This window comes from Pristiophorus japonicus, unplaced genomic scaffold (assembly GCF_044704955.1).
Source record: "Pristiophorus japonicus isolate sPriJap1 unplaced genomic scaffold, sPriJap1.hap1 HAP1_SCAFFOLD_46, whole genome shotgun sequence".
NCBI classification, from domain to species: domain Eukaryota; kingdom Metazoa; phylum Chordata; class Chondrichthyes; family Pristiophoridae; genus Pristiophorus; species Pristiophorus japonicus.
In genome coordinates, this window is record NW_027254363.1 from 1,360,728 (window position 1) to 1,379,241 (window position 18,514).

At 45.3% G+C, this 18,514-nt stretch overlaps 1 pseudogene; it reads left to right on the plus strand.

Moving 5' to 3' along the window:
- The first annotated feature begins 1,943 nt into the window (after nucleotides 1-1,943).
- Nucleotides 1,944-17,355, plus strand: LOC139252354 (zinc finger protein 345-like; annotated as a pseudogene).
- The last annotated feature ends 1,159 nt before the right edge of the window (nucleotides 17,356-18,514 follow it).

Consider the following 18,514-nt stretch of genomic DNA (forward strand, 5'->3'; position numbering starts at 1 on the left):
TTCAATTAAGTAAATCTGGAATTTTAAAAGTATCAATAATGATGACCATTGTAACAAACTCCTCATCTGGTTCACTTGTCTCCTTTCGGGAAATAATTCTGCTGTCCTTACCGGTCTGGGCCTATATCATACTCCAAACCCACAGCAATGTCGTTGGCTCTTAACTGACCTCTGAAATGGCCTGGCGAGCCAGTCGGTTGCGTAATGTGACTCACCAACAATTTCACAGGGGCAGATGGAGATGGGCAACAAATCCGGCCCTTGCTAGCGATGTCGACATGCTTGAATGAATGAAATAAAAAAAATAGATTGTAACATCGGAACAAGAAGAGCCTCAAGCCAGGTCAGAGAATGCGAGGTCAGGTGACAACTAGCAGAATGGATAGCGAGCTGGCTTCAAGAAAGAAATCAAAGAGTATGTGTAAAAGTTAACGTTTCTTAGACGCAGAAGGTGGGTAGTGGCGTTCCACAAGGATCGGTGCTGGGACCACTGTTGTTCAAAATTAATATTAAAGATTTAGACCTTGGAATCAAAAACAACATTTCTAAATGTACGGGTGACACCAAATTAGGAGGGATAGTTAATACGGAGGAATACTACAACAACATACAAGAGGACATTAAGAAACTTGCAGAATGGGCATATAATTGGCAAATGAATCTCAAACCTTATAAATGTGATGTGTTACATTTAAGTAGGAGACTTAGTGACGTCACTTATTAATGGAAGTTGCCAGTCTGGGTGGTGTACAGGAACAAAGAGATTTCGGAGTACAAATACAAAAAATCTAAAAAAATAACGGCATAAGTTAGCAAGGCCATAAAAAAGCAAACCAAACACGCTGATTTATTTCTAGACATACAGAATTGAAAAGTAGCGATATTATGCATACCAGTATTTAACCTTCATTAGATCACGCTTAGAGTACTACGGACAGTTCAGGTCGTCATATTATAACAAGGACATAGAGGCATTTCAGAGGATGCAGAGAAGATTTTCAAGGATGATACCTCAAGAAGAGATTCCTCAAGCCAGCGTATAAAAATCCGGAAAGGATCAACGGGCAGTGTATCTTTTCTCTTGAAAAAGGAAGGCTGAGGCGTGACATGATACAGACATTTAAAATTATGAAAGATTTTGATGGAGTGGATACAGTTAGAATGTTTCAACTTGTGGGGAACGGAATAACTAGATGCTATCAATATAAGATAGTCACCTTGAAATCAAAATAGGGAATTTAGAAGAAACTTATTTACCCAAAATGTGGTGAGATTGTGGAACTCGGCACCACAGGGAGTGGTTGAAGAGAATAGTATGGAAGTATTTAAGGAGGAGCTAGACAGGCGTATGAGAGAGAAGGGAATAGAGCGTTAGGCAGTTGAGGAATGTTGAGCGGAGGCTCGAGTGGAGCATAACAGACTGGCTGAGGCGAATGGCCTGTTTCAGTGCTGTATATCCGATGTAATCCAATGCTTGACATGAGTGTACTTGACTCCATTCCGCAGAATGCTACCCGCCACCACCTGAATGAGACCCCAACACTGCATGAGGTAGAAAACGCCATAAGAAAGCTAAAAAAATAAAATGGCTACGGGGGCTGACGGAATCGTTGCTGAGGCATTAAAGTATGGTGGTGAGGCACTGCTGGCGCGAATACCTGACCTTCTTTCTCTCATCTGGAGGGAGGAAAGCATGCCGGGAGATCATAGTGATTCAGTGATCGTGAACATCTTTAATAAGACAATAAGTCCGACTGCAGCAACTAAAGGGGAATCTCCCTGCTATCAGCCACTTGGAAAGTCGTCGCTAGCCTCCTTCTCAACTGACTTCTCCCTGTGGCCGAGGAGCTCCTCATGGAGTTGCAGAGCGGATTTCGTCCCCTCTGGGGACCAACGGACATGATGTTTTGCAGCACGACAGCTGCAGGAAAAATACAGGTAACATGGCCTTCTTCGACCTTACAAATGCCTTTCCCACTCTCAACCACGAGAGCCGAAGGAGCGTCCACCTCCGTTTCGGACACGACCAAAAGTACATCACCATCCTCCGCCTTCTCCACGATGACATGCAGGCCGTGATCCTTACCAACGTATCCATCACAGACGCAATCCAGTTCCGGACCGGGGGTCAAGCAGTCTGCGTCAACGCTCCAACCCTCTTCTCATTCTTCCTCGCTGCCATGTTCCACCTGACAGTCCACAAGCTCCCCGCTGGAGTGGGACTAAATTACAGAAGCAGGGGAAACCTATTCATCCTTCTCCATCCCTAGGCAAGGTCCAAGATCATCCCAACCTCTGTCGTGAGCTACAGTGCGCGGATGACGCCTGCGTCTGTGCTCACACAGAGGCTAAACTGCAGGATATACGAAAGCATGGCGCTTGCGCTAAACATCAGTGAGACAAAGGTCCTGCACCAACCAGTCCTCGCTGCAGAGCACTGCCCCCCAGTCATAAACATCCATGGTACGGCCCTGGACAACGTGGAACAATTCATTATTTCGGGCGCCTCCTATCAACAATAGTTGGCATTGAAGACAAGTTCCAACACCGTCTCCAGTGCACCAGTGCAGCCTTCGGCCGCCTGTGGAAAAAGTGTGTTTGGAGACCAGAACTTCAACACTTTCACCAAGCTCATGGTCGACAGGCCGTAGTAATAGCCGCCCTCCTGTACTGCTCAGAGGTGTGGAACATGTAAAGTAGACACCGCACGTCGCTGGAGAAATACCATCAACGATTTGTCCGAAAGATCCTACAAATTCCCTGGGAGGACAGACGCACCAAATTTAATATCCTCGCCCAGGCCAACATACCCAGCATTATAACACTGACTACACATGATCAGCTCCGTTGGGCAGGCCACATAGTTTGCATGTCAGACACGAGGTACCCATAGCAAGCGACCTACTCGCAACTCGTCCACGGCCAACGAGCCAAAGGTGGGCAGTGGAAACGTTACAAGGATACACTCAAAGCCTCCCTGATAAAGTGTGACATTCCCACTGACACTTGGGAGTCACTGGCCCATGACCGCCCTTAGTGGAGCAAGTGTATCCGCGGGGGGCACTGAGCTGCTCGAGTATCATCCCCGAGAGCATGCAGACATCAAGCGCAGGCAGCGGAAAGATCGTGCAACAAACCAGACTCCACGCCCACCCTTTAGTTCAAACACTGTCTGTCCCACTTGTGACAGAGACTGTGGTTCTCGTATTAGACTGTACAGCCACCTACCAACTCATGCTAAGAGTGGAAGCAAGTCTTCCTCGATTCCGAGGGACTGCCTACGATGATGATGATGATGATGTGAGGCTATTGCACAGGAAGAAGCCTTTCAGTACCTTAAACCTTGTACGCAGGAGCAGGCTATTCATCCCCACATACATGTTAAATAGTAATAGGTGGCCAGCATTCAACTTCTCAAGCGTTTTAAATAAGAACAGGAGGTGGGTCATTCGGCACTTTCCAGACAGTTTTATAGTTGTTGGAAAAGGCAATTCTGCCACTCGAATCCGTTGCATAGGAACAGGAGGTTGTCATTAAGCCCATAGATGCTCATACACTAGAAAAAGAGCAAGACATTCAATCTCCAGAGCCGGTTACAGAGGAACAGGAGAAGAATATTCAATCCACAGAGGCTAGTTAATCAGGAACAGGAGGAATTAATTCACTCCCTCAAGCTTGTTAGACAAGACAGCAGGAGGGCATTCAGCCACTCGAGCTTGTTACACATGAATAGGAGGAAGCCATTCATCCCCATAAATTGTTACACAGAAGCACACTATTCGGCCCCTCAAAACACTTACATTGCAATAGAGGGGATGATTAAACGCTATTCAGCCTATTAGACATCAACAGGACACATAGAAACATACCAACATAGAAAATGGATGCAGAAGTAGGCCATTAGGCCCTTCGAGCCTGCACCACCATTCACATGATGATGGCTGATCATTCAAATCAGTACACAATTCCTGCTTTCTCTCCATACCACTTGATCCCTTCAGCAGTCAGTGACACATCTTACTCCATTTTGACTACATCTAACGAACTGGCTACAACAACTTTCTGTGATAGAGAATTCCACAGGTTCACAATTCTCTGAGCGAAGAAGTTTCTGCTCATCTCAATCCTAAATGGCTTATCCCTTATCCTTAGACTCTAACGCCTAGTTCTGGATTTCCCTAACATCGGGAAAATTCTTGCTGCATTTAACCTGACCAAAGCCGTCAGAATTGTATCTGTTTCCATGCAATCCCCTCTAATTCTTCGAAATTCCAGTTAATATAAGCCAGTCGATCCAGGAGGAGGCGATTCAAGCCCTCGACCCTTGTATTTAGGAAACGGAGCAGGCCATTCAGCCGCTCAAGCCTGTAACATAAGAGTTAAGGAGGCTATTCACCTCCTTGATCCATTTGCATAGGTAAAGGATGAAGTTAAGAGAACGGTTGCACTGTGGTTATGTTACTTGTTTAGTAATTCAGAGGCATGTGTACACATTCAACCATGGCAGCTGTGGAATTTAAATTGAATTCATTAAATACATCTGGAATTAAAATGATGTTATCCTGTCTTCCTCGTCAACTCTATCAGCCTAATGTTCCATTCCCTTCTCCCTCATATGCGTATCTCAATTTTCCTCGCCGCCATGCTCCAGCTCACAATCAACAAACTCCCCATTGAAATTCAGGACCAGTCGGAAGCTGTTTAAACAATGCCGTCTCCAGGGCAGATACAAGATCTACCCTACCTCTGTCATTGAGCTGCACTATGCGGACGACGCCTGCGTCTGTGCACATTCAGTGGCTGAACTCCAGGGTATAATCACTGCATTCCCTGAGGCATATGAAAGCATGGGCCTTACGCTGAATATCCGTGAGACAAAATTCCTTCACCAGCCTGCCCTCGCCGCACAGTACTGTCGTCCAATCATCAAGGCCCAAGGCACGGCCCTGGATAACGTGGACCATTTCACATATCTCGGCAGCCTCTTATCAACAAAGGCATATGGGAATGCAGAGATTCAGCATCGCCTCCAGTGCGCCAGAACAGCCTTTGGCCGCCTGCAGAAATAAGACTTTTAAGATCAGATCTTAACAAAACTACTACCAAACTCATGGTTCCTCGGGCTGTAGAAAGACCCGCGCTCCTGTATGGGTCTGAGGCATGTACGATGTACAGAAGGCACCTCAAGTCGCTGGAGTTATATCACCAAAGATGTCTCTGCAAGATCGTGAAAATCTCCGGGGAGGACAGGCACACCAACATCAGTGCCCTTGACCAGGCTAAAATCCCCAGTAATGAAGCACTGCCCACACTCGATCAGCTTCGCTGTGCAGGCCACATAGTACGCATGCCAGATACGAGAATCCCGAAGCAAATGCTTTAGGCGGAGCTCCTTCATGGTAACCGAGCCAAAGGAGGACAGCATAAACGCTATAAGGACACCCTCAAAGCCTCCCTGGTAAACTGCGACATCACCACTGACAACTGGGAGACCCTGGCCGCAGATCGCCCGAGTTGGAGAAAGTCCATCCGGGCGGGCGTTGTGCTCTTTAAGGCTTGACGCAAAGTGCATGAAGAGCCCAGGCGCACGCAGCGCAAGGAGCGAGCGGCAATCCAGCCCAACCTACCCCTTCCCCCGTCGAATGTCTGTCCCACCTGTGACAGAGTCTGTGGCTCTCGTATCGGACTGTTCAGCCATGAAATAACTCACCTTGGGAGTGGAAGCAACTCCTCCTCAATTCCGAGTGACTGCCCATGATGATGGGGGAATTTTAGGATTTGCAAAGTAGACCAATATGTGTTTAAATATGTCTGTGCTGTCAGTCCCGATTCATTCTGTGTCTCTTTAAATGGATATGCTGTCAGTTCAGTTCATTCTTTGTCAGTATAGAAGGGATGTGCTGTCTGTCCAGGATCATTCTGTGCGTGTGTCTACTTAATATTAGTGTGATTACAGCTATGAAGACCGAATTTCTAAGGTGATATATTTGAAAGCGAAGTGGGTTTCCTACCGTAGGAGCGAAGCCAGTTGACAGCGCGTCTGTTGAATAATTCAAAATGTATTTATATCTGAGTAAAACCCTTTCACTAATCATAGCTGAAGCTCTGAAAAACTCCCAATTCTCTCAACAACAAAGTGACCAGCTGTGGACGCATTGCCGAAAGGATAAGGCATCCGCGTTCAGTGATAACCGTGATGTTGTCAGAAGATTGCAGGTTCGGGTTGTGCTACGGTTGTTTAACTCACCGGGCAAAACTTATTCTTCTGTGTTCCGAATCTCCCCAAAAAGTGACCAATTCTGACAGTTACTCAACTGAAGTTAGGAAACGCCTGCTGACTGAGACTGATTCTGCGTTTTCCACATTGTCGATCTGGGGGCACCGGCAAGGCTTGGGACGAACATAAGAAAATAAGCATGAGTAGAAAGGGTCGGCCATTCTGCCCTTCGAGCCTGTTCCGCAATGAAAACACCTCCTATTCTTCTAAACTCTGTAGAATATCGGCCTAGTCTATTCAACCTCTCCTCATGGAACATAACATTGCGGTTTCGAGTCTGTTGAGGTCGGTTTGCCCACTGGCTTCCAACATGGAAAGGAACTGTTTTTACCCGACCATTTCTAACAGTCTCTGACCTTACATAACGGACTTTGCAAAATTAATTTTGCTCACAGAAGCTGACTGTAAGTTTTTCACATTGTTGATCGGGGTGCACGGGCAGGTCTTGTGGTAAAGAGAACTGTCGTGCATGTTTTATCTTTGAATGTCATTTCTTAAAAAATCTTTGTCAGTTCACTCCAGACGAATGATCTGAAGGAAGAAGTGGGGAAAATTTCCATCTCCGATCCGGATCTCTGTTCCACCTTCATTCAAGAAGTGAACAATTCCAATAGTCAGTGTTCATTTTAACAAGACCTGAACAATGCTAGGACAGAGACAAGTGGTTTTAAGGAGATTTGGATTCAAAGCCTATTGTTTGTAAGTTTCAATCAAATTCTGGGATGATTCATCAGCATCAAAAGTTTACAATAATTGAGCACAACGATTTAGGCGGCAATCGCCTTAACGTCCCGTCTACTGTCTAAGACAACTCAGCCATTCAATCTGGTGCTGTTAGTCTCCAACCATAAATACTCTGCTAAAAGGTCCCCCTCATCTTCAAAGTTCTGCCCGTGCACCCAGATTGACAAAGTTCAAAATGTCGAATCAGATTCTGCAAGCAAAATACCTTCAGGAATGCTATAAACTACCTCATGGAATGAAGCCTTTTACACTGATTAGACAGCCTGGCGACGCCGTGTTCATTCTCAGTCATTACAGAATCCTCCACAGAGAGACAACATTTGGCGTACTGTGTGCAAATCTGGTCGCCATATTATTTACAAAATTGATATAATGGAACTGGAGAGGGTAAAGAGAGGATGTACAAGGAGGATACATGAAATGCGAGGATATATATCAGAAAGGATGAACAGGCCGCGTCTCTTTTCACTTGAAAAGAGAAGTCTGAGGGTGACCTAAAAGAGGTCTGCTCGACATGAAAGGGTTTGATAGGTTAACTGCACAGAGAGAGAGATTCCACATGTGGAGAGGACCGTCACTGGAGGGTATCAATATAAGATCGTCACCAACAAATCCAATAAAGAATTCACAAGAAACTTATTTATCAGAGATTAAGAATGTGGAACTCACTATCACAGGGATTTGTTGAAGCAAGTAGGATATAATCATTTAAGGGACAGTTATATAAATATATGTGCGAAAAAGGAATATAGCGTTATTCTGATGAGAGGATGTCCAGTGGACCATAAAGGTGGGAATCGACTGGTTGGGTCGAATGGCCTGCTGCTGCTCTGTATATCCTAAATAATCGTATGCATTCGGCACACATGATTCTAATTCAAAGGCCAGCTCCTTCAAACCTTCAGCACTAGAGAATGGGCACTGACTAAAATACAGTGCTGTGGATTCTTCAAGATTATTTTGAGATTGACGCCGAATTTAAATGTATCCAAACCAGGCGAGTTCCTGCGTGCTGAATGGAACACGGGTGTCAGACGTCAAGTCGACACAGCGACGCATACACCGGGAAATATGTATCTTTGCTCAGTTGATTAGTTTTCATTAGTTGCTCATGTGAAGCTCTGAGATTTAGGAAAATGTGGGGAAAATGGAGCAAATTCATTAGTTTATATTTACTTTTATACAAAAGCCAGCGAGGCTCGCTTATTAATTTGAGAAATTTCATGAGCTGAGTGTAACATGCTTGGTAGAAAAAGATGAATTTGGACATGAGCTTCAAGGTAAAAGTACAATGAAAAAAAAAACAGGGGCATGAAACATTCCACAAAAAAACTACGAGAATGGGATCCGAACCAACACGTGCAGTGCATAAGGGATTTGCTGTACATCGACTTAACCACACGGCCACCTCGTCTGAGGCCTAAAGTGTGATCTGCCCTTCGGTTTCCTGTTTTTTGCATCCAAACATATATACCCTGCGACAAAGTCCAGTTCACCACTTGTATGGCCCGAGCATCCAGGTCGACAAAGTTCAAAGTCTACAATCAGCTTATGTCAGCAAAAGCCCTTCCAAAACTTCAGGTGAGGGAGTATCAGAAATGGCCAGTTTTGAGACAGTTTCACAGCAGAATAGAAAAGGTATTACCCGGTGAGTTATACAGCCCCGACAGGACATGGTTAGCACCGAAGTCAGACGCCTCATCCATTGGGCCACATCCCACTGCCGTTGCCAGAAGATGTGTTGTATTTGGAACATACGAACTTAAGAAATAGGAACAGGAGTAGGCTTTTTGGCCCTGCTCGACTATTCAATAAGATGATTGCTGATCTGATAATGGAATCAGCTCCACTTCCCTGTCCACACTCCATAATCCTTTCCACAATTATTGTACAAAAAGCTATCTATCTCCGCTTTAAATATATTCAGACCAAGGCTCCACAGCGCTCTGGGGCATTGTTTAACAAAACTCTGAGAGCGGAAATGTTTCCTCATCGCAGTTTTAAATAGGTGGCACATTATTTTAAGACTATAGCCCCTTGTTTTATTTTCTCCTATGAGTGGAAATATCCTCTCTGCATCCACCTTGTCGAGCCCCCGCATTATCTTATGTTTCGATAAAATCACCCCTCATTCATTACAGACAAGGTGACACTGGGAGAAATGTTCAGTTACAACATAAGAACATAAGAAATTGTAGCAGGAGTAGCCATTTGGCCACTCGGGCCTGCTCCGCCATTCAATAAGATCATGGCTGATCTGAGCATGGACTCAGTTCCAATTCCCTGCCCGCTCCCCATCACCCTTTACTCCCTTAATCGCTCAAAAATCTATCTCTCTCTGCCGTAAATATATTCAAAGACCCAGCCTCCACAGCTCTTTTGGGCAGAGCATTCCACAGATTTACAACCCTCAGAGAAGAAATTCCTCGTCTCAGTTTTAAATGAGCGGCCCCTTATTCTAAAACTATGTCCCCTAGTTTTAGTTACCCCTATGAGTGGAAATATCCTCTCTGCATCCACCTTGTCGAGCCCGCTCATTATCTTATGTTTCGATAAAATCACCTCTCATTCTTCTGAACTCCAATGAGTTTAGGCCCAATCTCGTCGACCTATCTTCATAAGTCAATCCTCTCATCCCTGGAATCAACCGAGTGAACCTTCACTGAACAGCCTCCAAGGCAAGTAAATCCTTTTGTAAATACGGAGACCAAAATACGGAGTCCATTACAGGCAAAATGCCAAGCAAACCAGCAGCACACTGGCACCTTAACAGTGTCTTATTGGCCTGCAGGCTTTTCTTAAATAGATTTGCTGAGTGGATATAAATTTAAACCAGGTTTACAGGCATGATGCTCTATTCACATATTGAAGGTAGAAGAGATGCTGTGGGACACATGCTATGTCCAGTAGCTGAAAGTGATTAACAGACTGGGTTTTGTGTTTAGTGATCCCGGGCGTGTTACCAATACCAGCAAAATCGAAGCACATGGAATAACGGGGACAGTGGCAGCATGGATATGACAGTGGCTAAGTGATACAGACAGAGTAGTGGTGAACGGTAGTTTTACAGACTGGATGAAGTGGTGTTCCCCAGGGGTCGGTAGTTGGGCCACAGCTTATCCTGATCTATATTAATGACATTGACTTGGGTGTACAGGGCACAATTTCCAAATTTGCAGATGACACAAAACTTGGAAGTACAGTGAACAGTGAGGAGGTAGTGATAGACTTCAGAAAGACATTGACAGGCTGGTGGAATGGGCGGACATGTGGCAGATGAAATTTAACGTAGAAAAGTTCAAAAGTGATATATTTTGGTCGGAAGAAAGAGGAGAGGAAATATAAACTAAAGGGTACAATTATAAAGTGGTGCGTGAGCAGAGAGACTCAGGAGTCGATGTGCACCAATTGCTGAAGGTTGCAGCGCTGGTTGCGAAAGCAGTTATAAAGACTTAGCGGATTATAGCCTTCATGAATAGAGGTATAGAATACAGAAGTGTGGATATTAGGATGAACCTGCATAAATTACTGGTTCGGCCTCAACTGGAGTATTGTGTCCAATTCTGGGTCACCATCATCATCATAGAAACAAAGAAACATAGAAAATAGGTGCAGGAGTAGGCCATTCGTCCCCTTGACCAACAATATGATCATAGCTGATCATGCAACTTCAGCACCCCATTCCTGCTTTCTCTCCATACCCCTTGATCCGTTTAGCTATAAGAGCCACATCTAACTCCCTTTTGAATATAATCTAACGAATTGACCTCAACGACGTTCTGTTGAAGAGAATTCCACATGTTCACAACTCTCTGAGTGAAGAAGTTTCGCCTCATCGCAGTCCTAAATGTCCTACCCCTTTTCTTTAGACTGTGACCCCTGGATCGGGACAGCCTCAACATCGGGAACATTCTTCCTGCATCTAACCTGTCCAATTCCATCAGAATTGTTCATGTTTCTATGAGATACCCTCTCATTCTTCTAAATTCCAGTGAATATAAGCCGAATCAATCCAGTCTCTCCTCATCTGTCAGTCCTGCCATCTCGGAAGTCAGTCTTGTGAACCTTCGCTGCATTTCCTCAATAGCAAGAATGTCCTTCTTCAGATTTGGATATCAAAACTCTACACAATATTCAAGGTGTGGCCTCTCCAAGGCCCTGTATAACAGCAGCAAGACCTCCCTGCTCCTATACACAAGTCCGCTCATTAAAATGGCCAACATGCAATTTGCCTTCTTCACCGCCTGCTGTACCTGCATACCAAATTTCAGTGACTGATGTACCATGACACCCAGGTCTCGTTGCACCTCTCCTTTGCCTGATCTCTCACCATTCAGATAATATTCTGCCTCCCTGTTTTTGCCAACAAAGTGGATAACCTCACGTTTATCCACATTATACTGCATCTGTCATGCATTTGGCCACTCACCAAACCTGTCCAAGTTACCTTGCAGCCTCCTAGCATCCTCCTCACAGGTCACACTGCCACCCAGCTTAGTGTCATCTACAAACTTGGAGATATTACATTCAATTCCTTCATCCAAATCATTAAAGTATATTGTAAATAACTGGGGGCCCAACACTGAACCTTGCGGCACCCCACTCGTCACTGCCTGCCATTCTGAAAAGGACCCATTTATTCCTCGTCTTTGCTTCCTGTCTGCCAACCCATTCTCTATCAACTTCAATACATTACCCCCAATACCATGTGCTTTAATTTTGCACACTAATCTCTTCTGTGGGACCTTGTCAAAAGCCTTTTGAAAAAGTCCAAATACACCACATCCAATGATTCTCCCTTGTCCACTCTACTCGTTACATCCTCAAAAACTTCTAGAATATTTGTCAAGCATGATTTCCTTTTCATATATCCATGCTGACTTGGACCGATCCTGTCACTGCTTTCCAAATGCGCTGCTATTAAGTATTTTATAATTGATTCCAACATTACCCCATTGCCGCTATCAGGCGAACCGGGTCAAAATTCCTAGGTTTATCTCCCAACTTTTTAAAAAGTGGGGTTACATTCGCTATGCTCCAATCCATAGGAATTAATTCCGAGTCTGTAGAATGTTGGAAAATGACTACTAATAAATCCACTATTTCGAGAGCCACTTCCTTAAGTACTCTGGCATGCACACTATCAGGGCCTGGGGATTTATCAGCCTTCAATCCCATCAATTTCCCTAACTCAATTCCCAGACTAATAAGGATTTCCTTCAGTTCCTCCTTCTTGCTCGACCCTCCGTCCCATAGTATTTTCGGAAGGTTATTTGTGTCTTCCTCAGTGAAGAAAGAACCAAAGTATTTGTTCAATTGGTCTGCCATTTCTTTGTTCCCCATTATAAGTTCACCTGATACTGGCTGTGAGGGAACTTCATTTGTTTTCCTGAATCGTTTTCTCTTCACATATCTATAGAAGCTTTTGCAATCCGTTTTTATCTTCTCTGCAAGCTTACTCTCATACTCGATTTTCCCCCTCCTAATTAAACCCTTTGTCCTCCTCTGTTGAATTCTAAATTTCTCCCAGTCCTCACGTTTGCTGCTTTTTCTGGCCACTTTATATGCCTCTTCCTTGGATTTAAAAGTATCCCTAATTTCCCTTGTTCATGACAGTTGAACCACTTCACCGTTTTATTTTTACGCCAGACAGAGATGTACAATTGTTGAAATTCATCCAGGCGATCTTTAAATGCCTGCCATTGCTTATCTACCGGTAACCCTTTAAGTATCTTTTTCCAGTCTATCCTAGCCAATTCACGTCTCATACCTTCTAAGTTACCTTTCTTTAAGTTCGGGACCCTAGTCTCTGAATTAACTGTGTCACTCTCCAGTTTAATGAAGAATTCTACCATATTATGGTCACTCTTGCCCAAGGGGTCTCGCACAACAAGATTGCTAATTAATCCTCTCTCATTACACAAGACCCAGTCTAGAATGGCCGGCTCTCTCGTGCATTCGTCGACATGTTGGTTTCGAAAACCATCCCTTATATGCTCCAAAAAATCCACCGTGTTGTAACAAGATTGGTTAGCCCAATCTATATGTAGATTAAAGTAACTCATGATAACTGCTGTACCTTTATTGTAAGCATCCCTAATTTCCTGGTTGATGCCATCCCCAACCTCACTACTACAGTGGTGGTCTGTACACAAATCCCAACGGCGTTTTCTGCCCTTTGGTGTTCCGCAGCTCTACCCATACAGTTTCAACATCCAAGCTCATGTCCTTCCTTACCGTTGCATTAATCTTCTCTTTAACCAGCAATGCTACCCCACCTCCTTTTCCTTTCTGTCTATCCTTCCTGAATATTGATTACCCCTGGATGTTGAGTTCACAGTCTTGGTCACCTTGGAGCCGTGTCTCAGTAATCCCATTTACAATATATCCGTTAACAGCTATCTGCGCAGTTAATTCATCTACCTTATTATGAATGCTCCTCGCATTGAGACACAGAGCCTTCAGGCTTGATTTTTTAACACTCTTTTTCCTTTTAGAATTATGTTCTAATGTGGCCCTTTATGATTTTTACCTTTGATTTCTCTGGCCTCCTACTTTCCTTATCTCCTTTTTACCTTTTGCTTCTGTCCCCATGTTGCTTCCATCTGTCTCCCTTAATAGATTCCCATACCCTTGCCATATTAGTTTAAAACCTCCCCAATAGCACGAGCAAACATTCCCCTTAGGACATTGGTTCCAGTCCTGCCCAGGTGCACACTGTCTGGTTTGTACTGGTCCTACCTCCCCCAGAACTGGTTCCAATGTCCCAGGAAGTTGAATCCCTCCCTCTTGTACCATTCCTCAAGCAACGTATTCTTCTTAACTCTCCTGCTATTTCTACTCTGACTAGCACGTGGCACTTGTAGCAATCCTGAGATTACTACCTTGGAGGTCCTACTTTTTAATTTAACTCCTAGCTCCCTAATTTCTGCTTCAGGACATCATCCCATTCTTTATCTTTATCGTTGGTACTTATGCACCACGACAACTGGCTGTTCACCCTCCCCCTCCAAAATGCCCTGAAGCCACTCCGAGACACTCTTGACCCTTGCAACAAGGAGGCAACATACCATCCTGAAGTCTCGGTTGCAGCCGCAGAAACGCCAATCTCTTCCCCTTACAATAGAATGCTCTACCACTATAGCTCTCCCACTCTTTTTTCTGCCCTCCTGTGCAGCACAGCAACCCATGGTGCCATGAACTTGGCTGCTGCTGCACTCCCCTGATGAGTCATCTCCTGCAACCGTACCGAATAAGGTGTATCTGTTTTGGAGGGAGATTACCACAGGAGACCCCTGCACTACCTTCCTTCCACTGCTCTGCCTGATGGTCACCCATTCCCTACCTGCCTGAGAAAACTTTACCTGCGGTATGAACAACTCACTAAACATGCTATTCACGACATCCTCACCATCGCGGATGCTCCAGAGTGAATCCATTTGCAGCTTCAGTGCTGCAATGCGGTCTGTCAGGAGCTGCAGCTGGATACTCTTCCTGCACACGTAGTAGTCTGGGACACCGGATGTGTCCACATAGCACAGGAGGAGCATGACACTGGTCTGGGCTCCCCTGCTGTAAATTAACCTCTGAATTAATTTAATTTGGCAACAATGGCAAGGTTTCTTACTGCTAAGGATATAAAAAGCAAAAGAAAGATTAAATAGTCACCAATCCACCAGCCAATCACTTACCCGCTTGACTGTGACATCACACTTCGATTTCTTTTTGCTTCTTTGTTAACCTTCTGCCCCTGCACCAGCTGGCCTCCTCCGATCTGTCACCGCTCCCACTCGCTGCCACCGCCCTTTATCCTCCTGCACCACCCGCTCTCGCGATGCTGGCCTTCTCCGATCCACCGCTGCTCCCACTCGCTGCCACCGCCCTTTATCCTCCTGTGCCGCCCGCTATCTCGATGCTGGCCTGCTCATCATAGGCAATCCCTCAGAATCGATGAAGACTTGCTTCCACTCTAAAAATGAGTCCTTAGGTAGCTGAACACTCCACTATGAGAGCCACAGACCCTGACACAGGTGGGACAGATAGTCATTGAGGGAAATGGTGAGTGGGACTGGTTTGCCGCACGCTCCATCCGCTGCCTGCGCTTGATATCTGCATGCTCTCAGCGGCGAGACTCGACGTGCTCAGCTCCCTCCCGGATACACTTCCTCCACTTAGGGCAGTCTTTGGATATTGCACTTAATCAGGGAGGCTTTGTGAGTGTCCTTTTAACGTTTCCTCTGCCCATCTTTGGCTCATTTGTCGAGAAGGAGTTCCGAGCAGAGCACTTGCTTTGGGAGTCTCGTATCTGGCAAACAATATGCCCTTCCAGCAGAGCTGATTAAGTCTGGTCTGTGCTTCAATGCTGGGGATGTTGGCCTGGTCAACGACGCTAATTTTGGTGCGTCTGTCCTCCCAGGGGATTTGTCGATTCTTGTGGAGACATTGATAAAAATGGATTATTTTCCCTCAATCTGGTTCAGCGAAATTACTGAGTCGAATACCGTTTCTGCCTTAAACAAAGCAAACTTTTATTTGAAAGCAAGTCTCGATCGGGGTCACGGTCAGCCATGATCTTATTGAATGGTGGTGCAGGCTCGATGGGCCAAATGGCCTACTCCTGCACCTATTTTCTCTGTGTCTATGAACCCAGCCAGATTCAGCACCTTTAGGGGAGCGGAACCAGTGAGTGTAGAACTGAACTCAGCCAGAGTCAGCACCTCAGTGAGAGGGGAACCAATGAGTGTAGAACATAACCCAGTCAGTCAGCACCTCAGGGGAGCAGAGGGAGGTGAACCAGTGAATGTAGAATTTTAACCGAACCAGAGTCAGCACCTTTAGGGGAGGGGAACCAGTTAGTGTAGAACTGAAACCAGCCAGAGTCAGACCTTCAGGGGAGGCGAACCAGTGAGTGTAAAACTGCAACCAGCCAGAGTGAGCACCTTAATGAGAGGGGAACCAGTGAGTGTAGAACTGAACCCAGTCAGTCAGCACCTTCAGGGGAGGAGAGGGAGGGGAACTAGTGAGTGTAGAAATGAACCCTGCCAGAGTTGGTGATGATAATTGGGAGCGGAAGACATGCTGCCTTCAAACGTGCGATATGTTTTGAATTTCAAGACAGGCAGAGGGAAGTGTATGGGGCGGGGATTTACTGCTTTGGGACGAACAAGAGAGCAAAGAATGTTCCATAGAATCTAGAATTGTCCGTTCTGAATTTCTGTCCTGTACTTGCTGTAATAATTTTTGTAAACTCCTTTTCCAGAGTATTCAATGAGCAGAATTTGCAGACGGGAAAATCAAACCAACCAACACGTCAAGATCTGAGAGAATCACACGACTCCTCAGGACAAGAATATCATCGTTTTTTGAATATGGAAGGAAAGAAGTTTGTCTGTTCTATCTGTGGGAACAGATTTCAAACATCAATGATACTGGAAAACTACAGAGACACACACACCCGAGTGAGAGTGTTCCAGTGCACTGACTGTGGAACGAGCTTTAACCAGTTACACAGCCTGAAAAAAACATTGCACCATTGACAGCAGGGAGAAAATGTACACGTGTTCTGTGTGCAGACCAGGCATCAACTGATCGTCCAACCTGGAGAGACACGAGGACATCCGCACCACTGAGAAACCGTGGAAATGTGGGGACTGTGGGAATGGATTCAATTACCCGTCTAATCTGGAAATTCATCGGCGCAGTCACATTAGGGAGAGGACGTTCACCTGCTCCAACTGTGGGAAGAGATTCACTACATCATCGATCCTGCTGAGACACCAGCGATTTCACACTGGGGAGAGGCCATTTACCTGTTCCGAATGTGAGAAGCGATTCACTACTTCATCGATCCTCCTGAGACGCCTCCGATTTCACACTGGGGAGAGGCCATTTACCTGCTCCGAATGTGAGAAGCGATTCACTACTTCATCGATCCTCCTGAGAGACCTGCGATTTCACACTGGGGAGAGGCCATTTATCTGCTCCGAATGTGAGAAGGGATTCACTACATCATCCGAGCTGCTGACACACCAGCGAGTTCACACTGGGGAGATGCCGTTCACCTGCTCTGAGTGTGGGAAGGGATTCACTAATCATCCGAGCTGCAGAAACACCAGCGAGTTCACACTGGGGAGACGCTGTTCACCTGCTCCGAGTGTAAGAAGGGATTCACTCAGTCATCCCGCCTGCTGCAACACCAGGGATGTCACACAGGGTAGAGGCCGTATATCTGCTTCGAGTGTGGGAAGAGATTCACTACATCATTGACCTTGCTGACACACCAGCGAATTCATACTGGGGAGAGACCGTTCACTTGCTCCGAGTGTGGGAAGTGATTCACTACATCATCGATCCTGCTGAGACACCAGCGAGTTCACACTGGGGAGGGGCCGATCACCTGCTCTGTGTTTGTGATGGGATTCACAGAGTTATCCCACCTGCTGACACACCAGCAAGTTCACACTGGGGAGAGGCCATTCATCTGCTCCGAGTGTGAGAAGGGATGCACTTAATCATCCAGCCTGCTGAGACACCAGCGAGTTCAAAATTGACTGCAGGGTTTGGATTCTGCTGCTGTCCCAGGCTGAATAGTGTCCATTCTGACAGTTGGGCTTTCTTTCTGCTGATACTGATTGCCCCTATAACTGGGCTGGAGTTTAATATTCGCGATATTTGACAAATTAATCAATGGAAAAATGGTCAGATAAAAATATTATGCTGATTATGTTTGCATCTATACTTCACACTTTAAAAAACGTAAGAAATAGGAGCAGTAGTAGACCATCGGCTACTCAAACCTACTCTGCCAGTTAATAAGATCATGGCTGACCTGACCTTGGGCATAGCTCCACTTCCCCGCATACGCTCCATAAGCCTTCATTCCATTATCGTTCAAAAATCTTTCTATCTCCACCTTAAATATATTCAATGACCCAGTCTCCACAGCTCTCTGCGGTAGAGAATTCAAAAATTCACGACATTTCGAGAGAAGAAAATTCTCCTCATCACAGTTCTAAATCGGCTACCCCTTATTCTGAAACTATGCCCCTAGTTCTAGATTCCCCCACGAGTGGAAACATCCTCGCTGCATCTATCTTGTCGCGCCCCCTCAGCATCATATATTTCAATAAGTTAATCTTTATTCTTCTAAACTCCAATGAGTATAGGGCCCAACCTGCTCAACCTATCTTCATAAGTCAACCCATTCATCTCAGAAATTAAACTAGTGAAGATTCTCTGAACTGTCTCCAATGCAAGTATATCCCACCTTAAATAAGGAGATCAAAATTGCAAGCAGTTCTCCAGGTGTGGTCTCACCAATACTCTGTACAATCGTAGCAGGACTTCCCTGCTTTTATACTGCATTCCCTTTGCAATAAAAGCCAACATGTATTTGCCTTCATAATTACTTGCTGTATTTGCATACTAACTTTTTGTGTTTCATGCACAAGGACCCCGAGATCCCTCTGTATTGCAGCATTTTGTAATATTTCT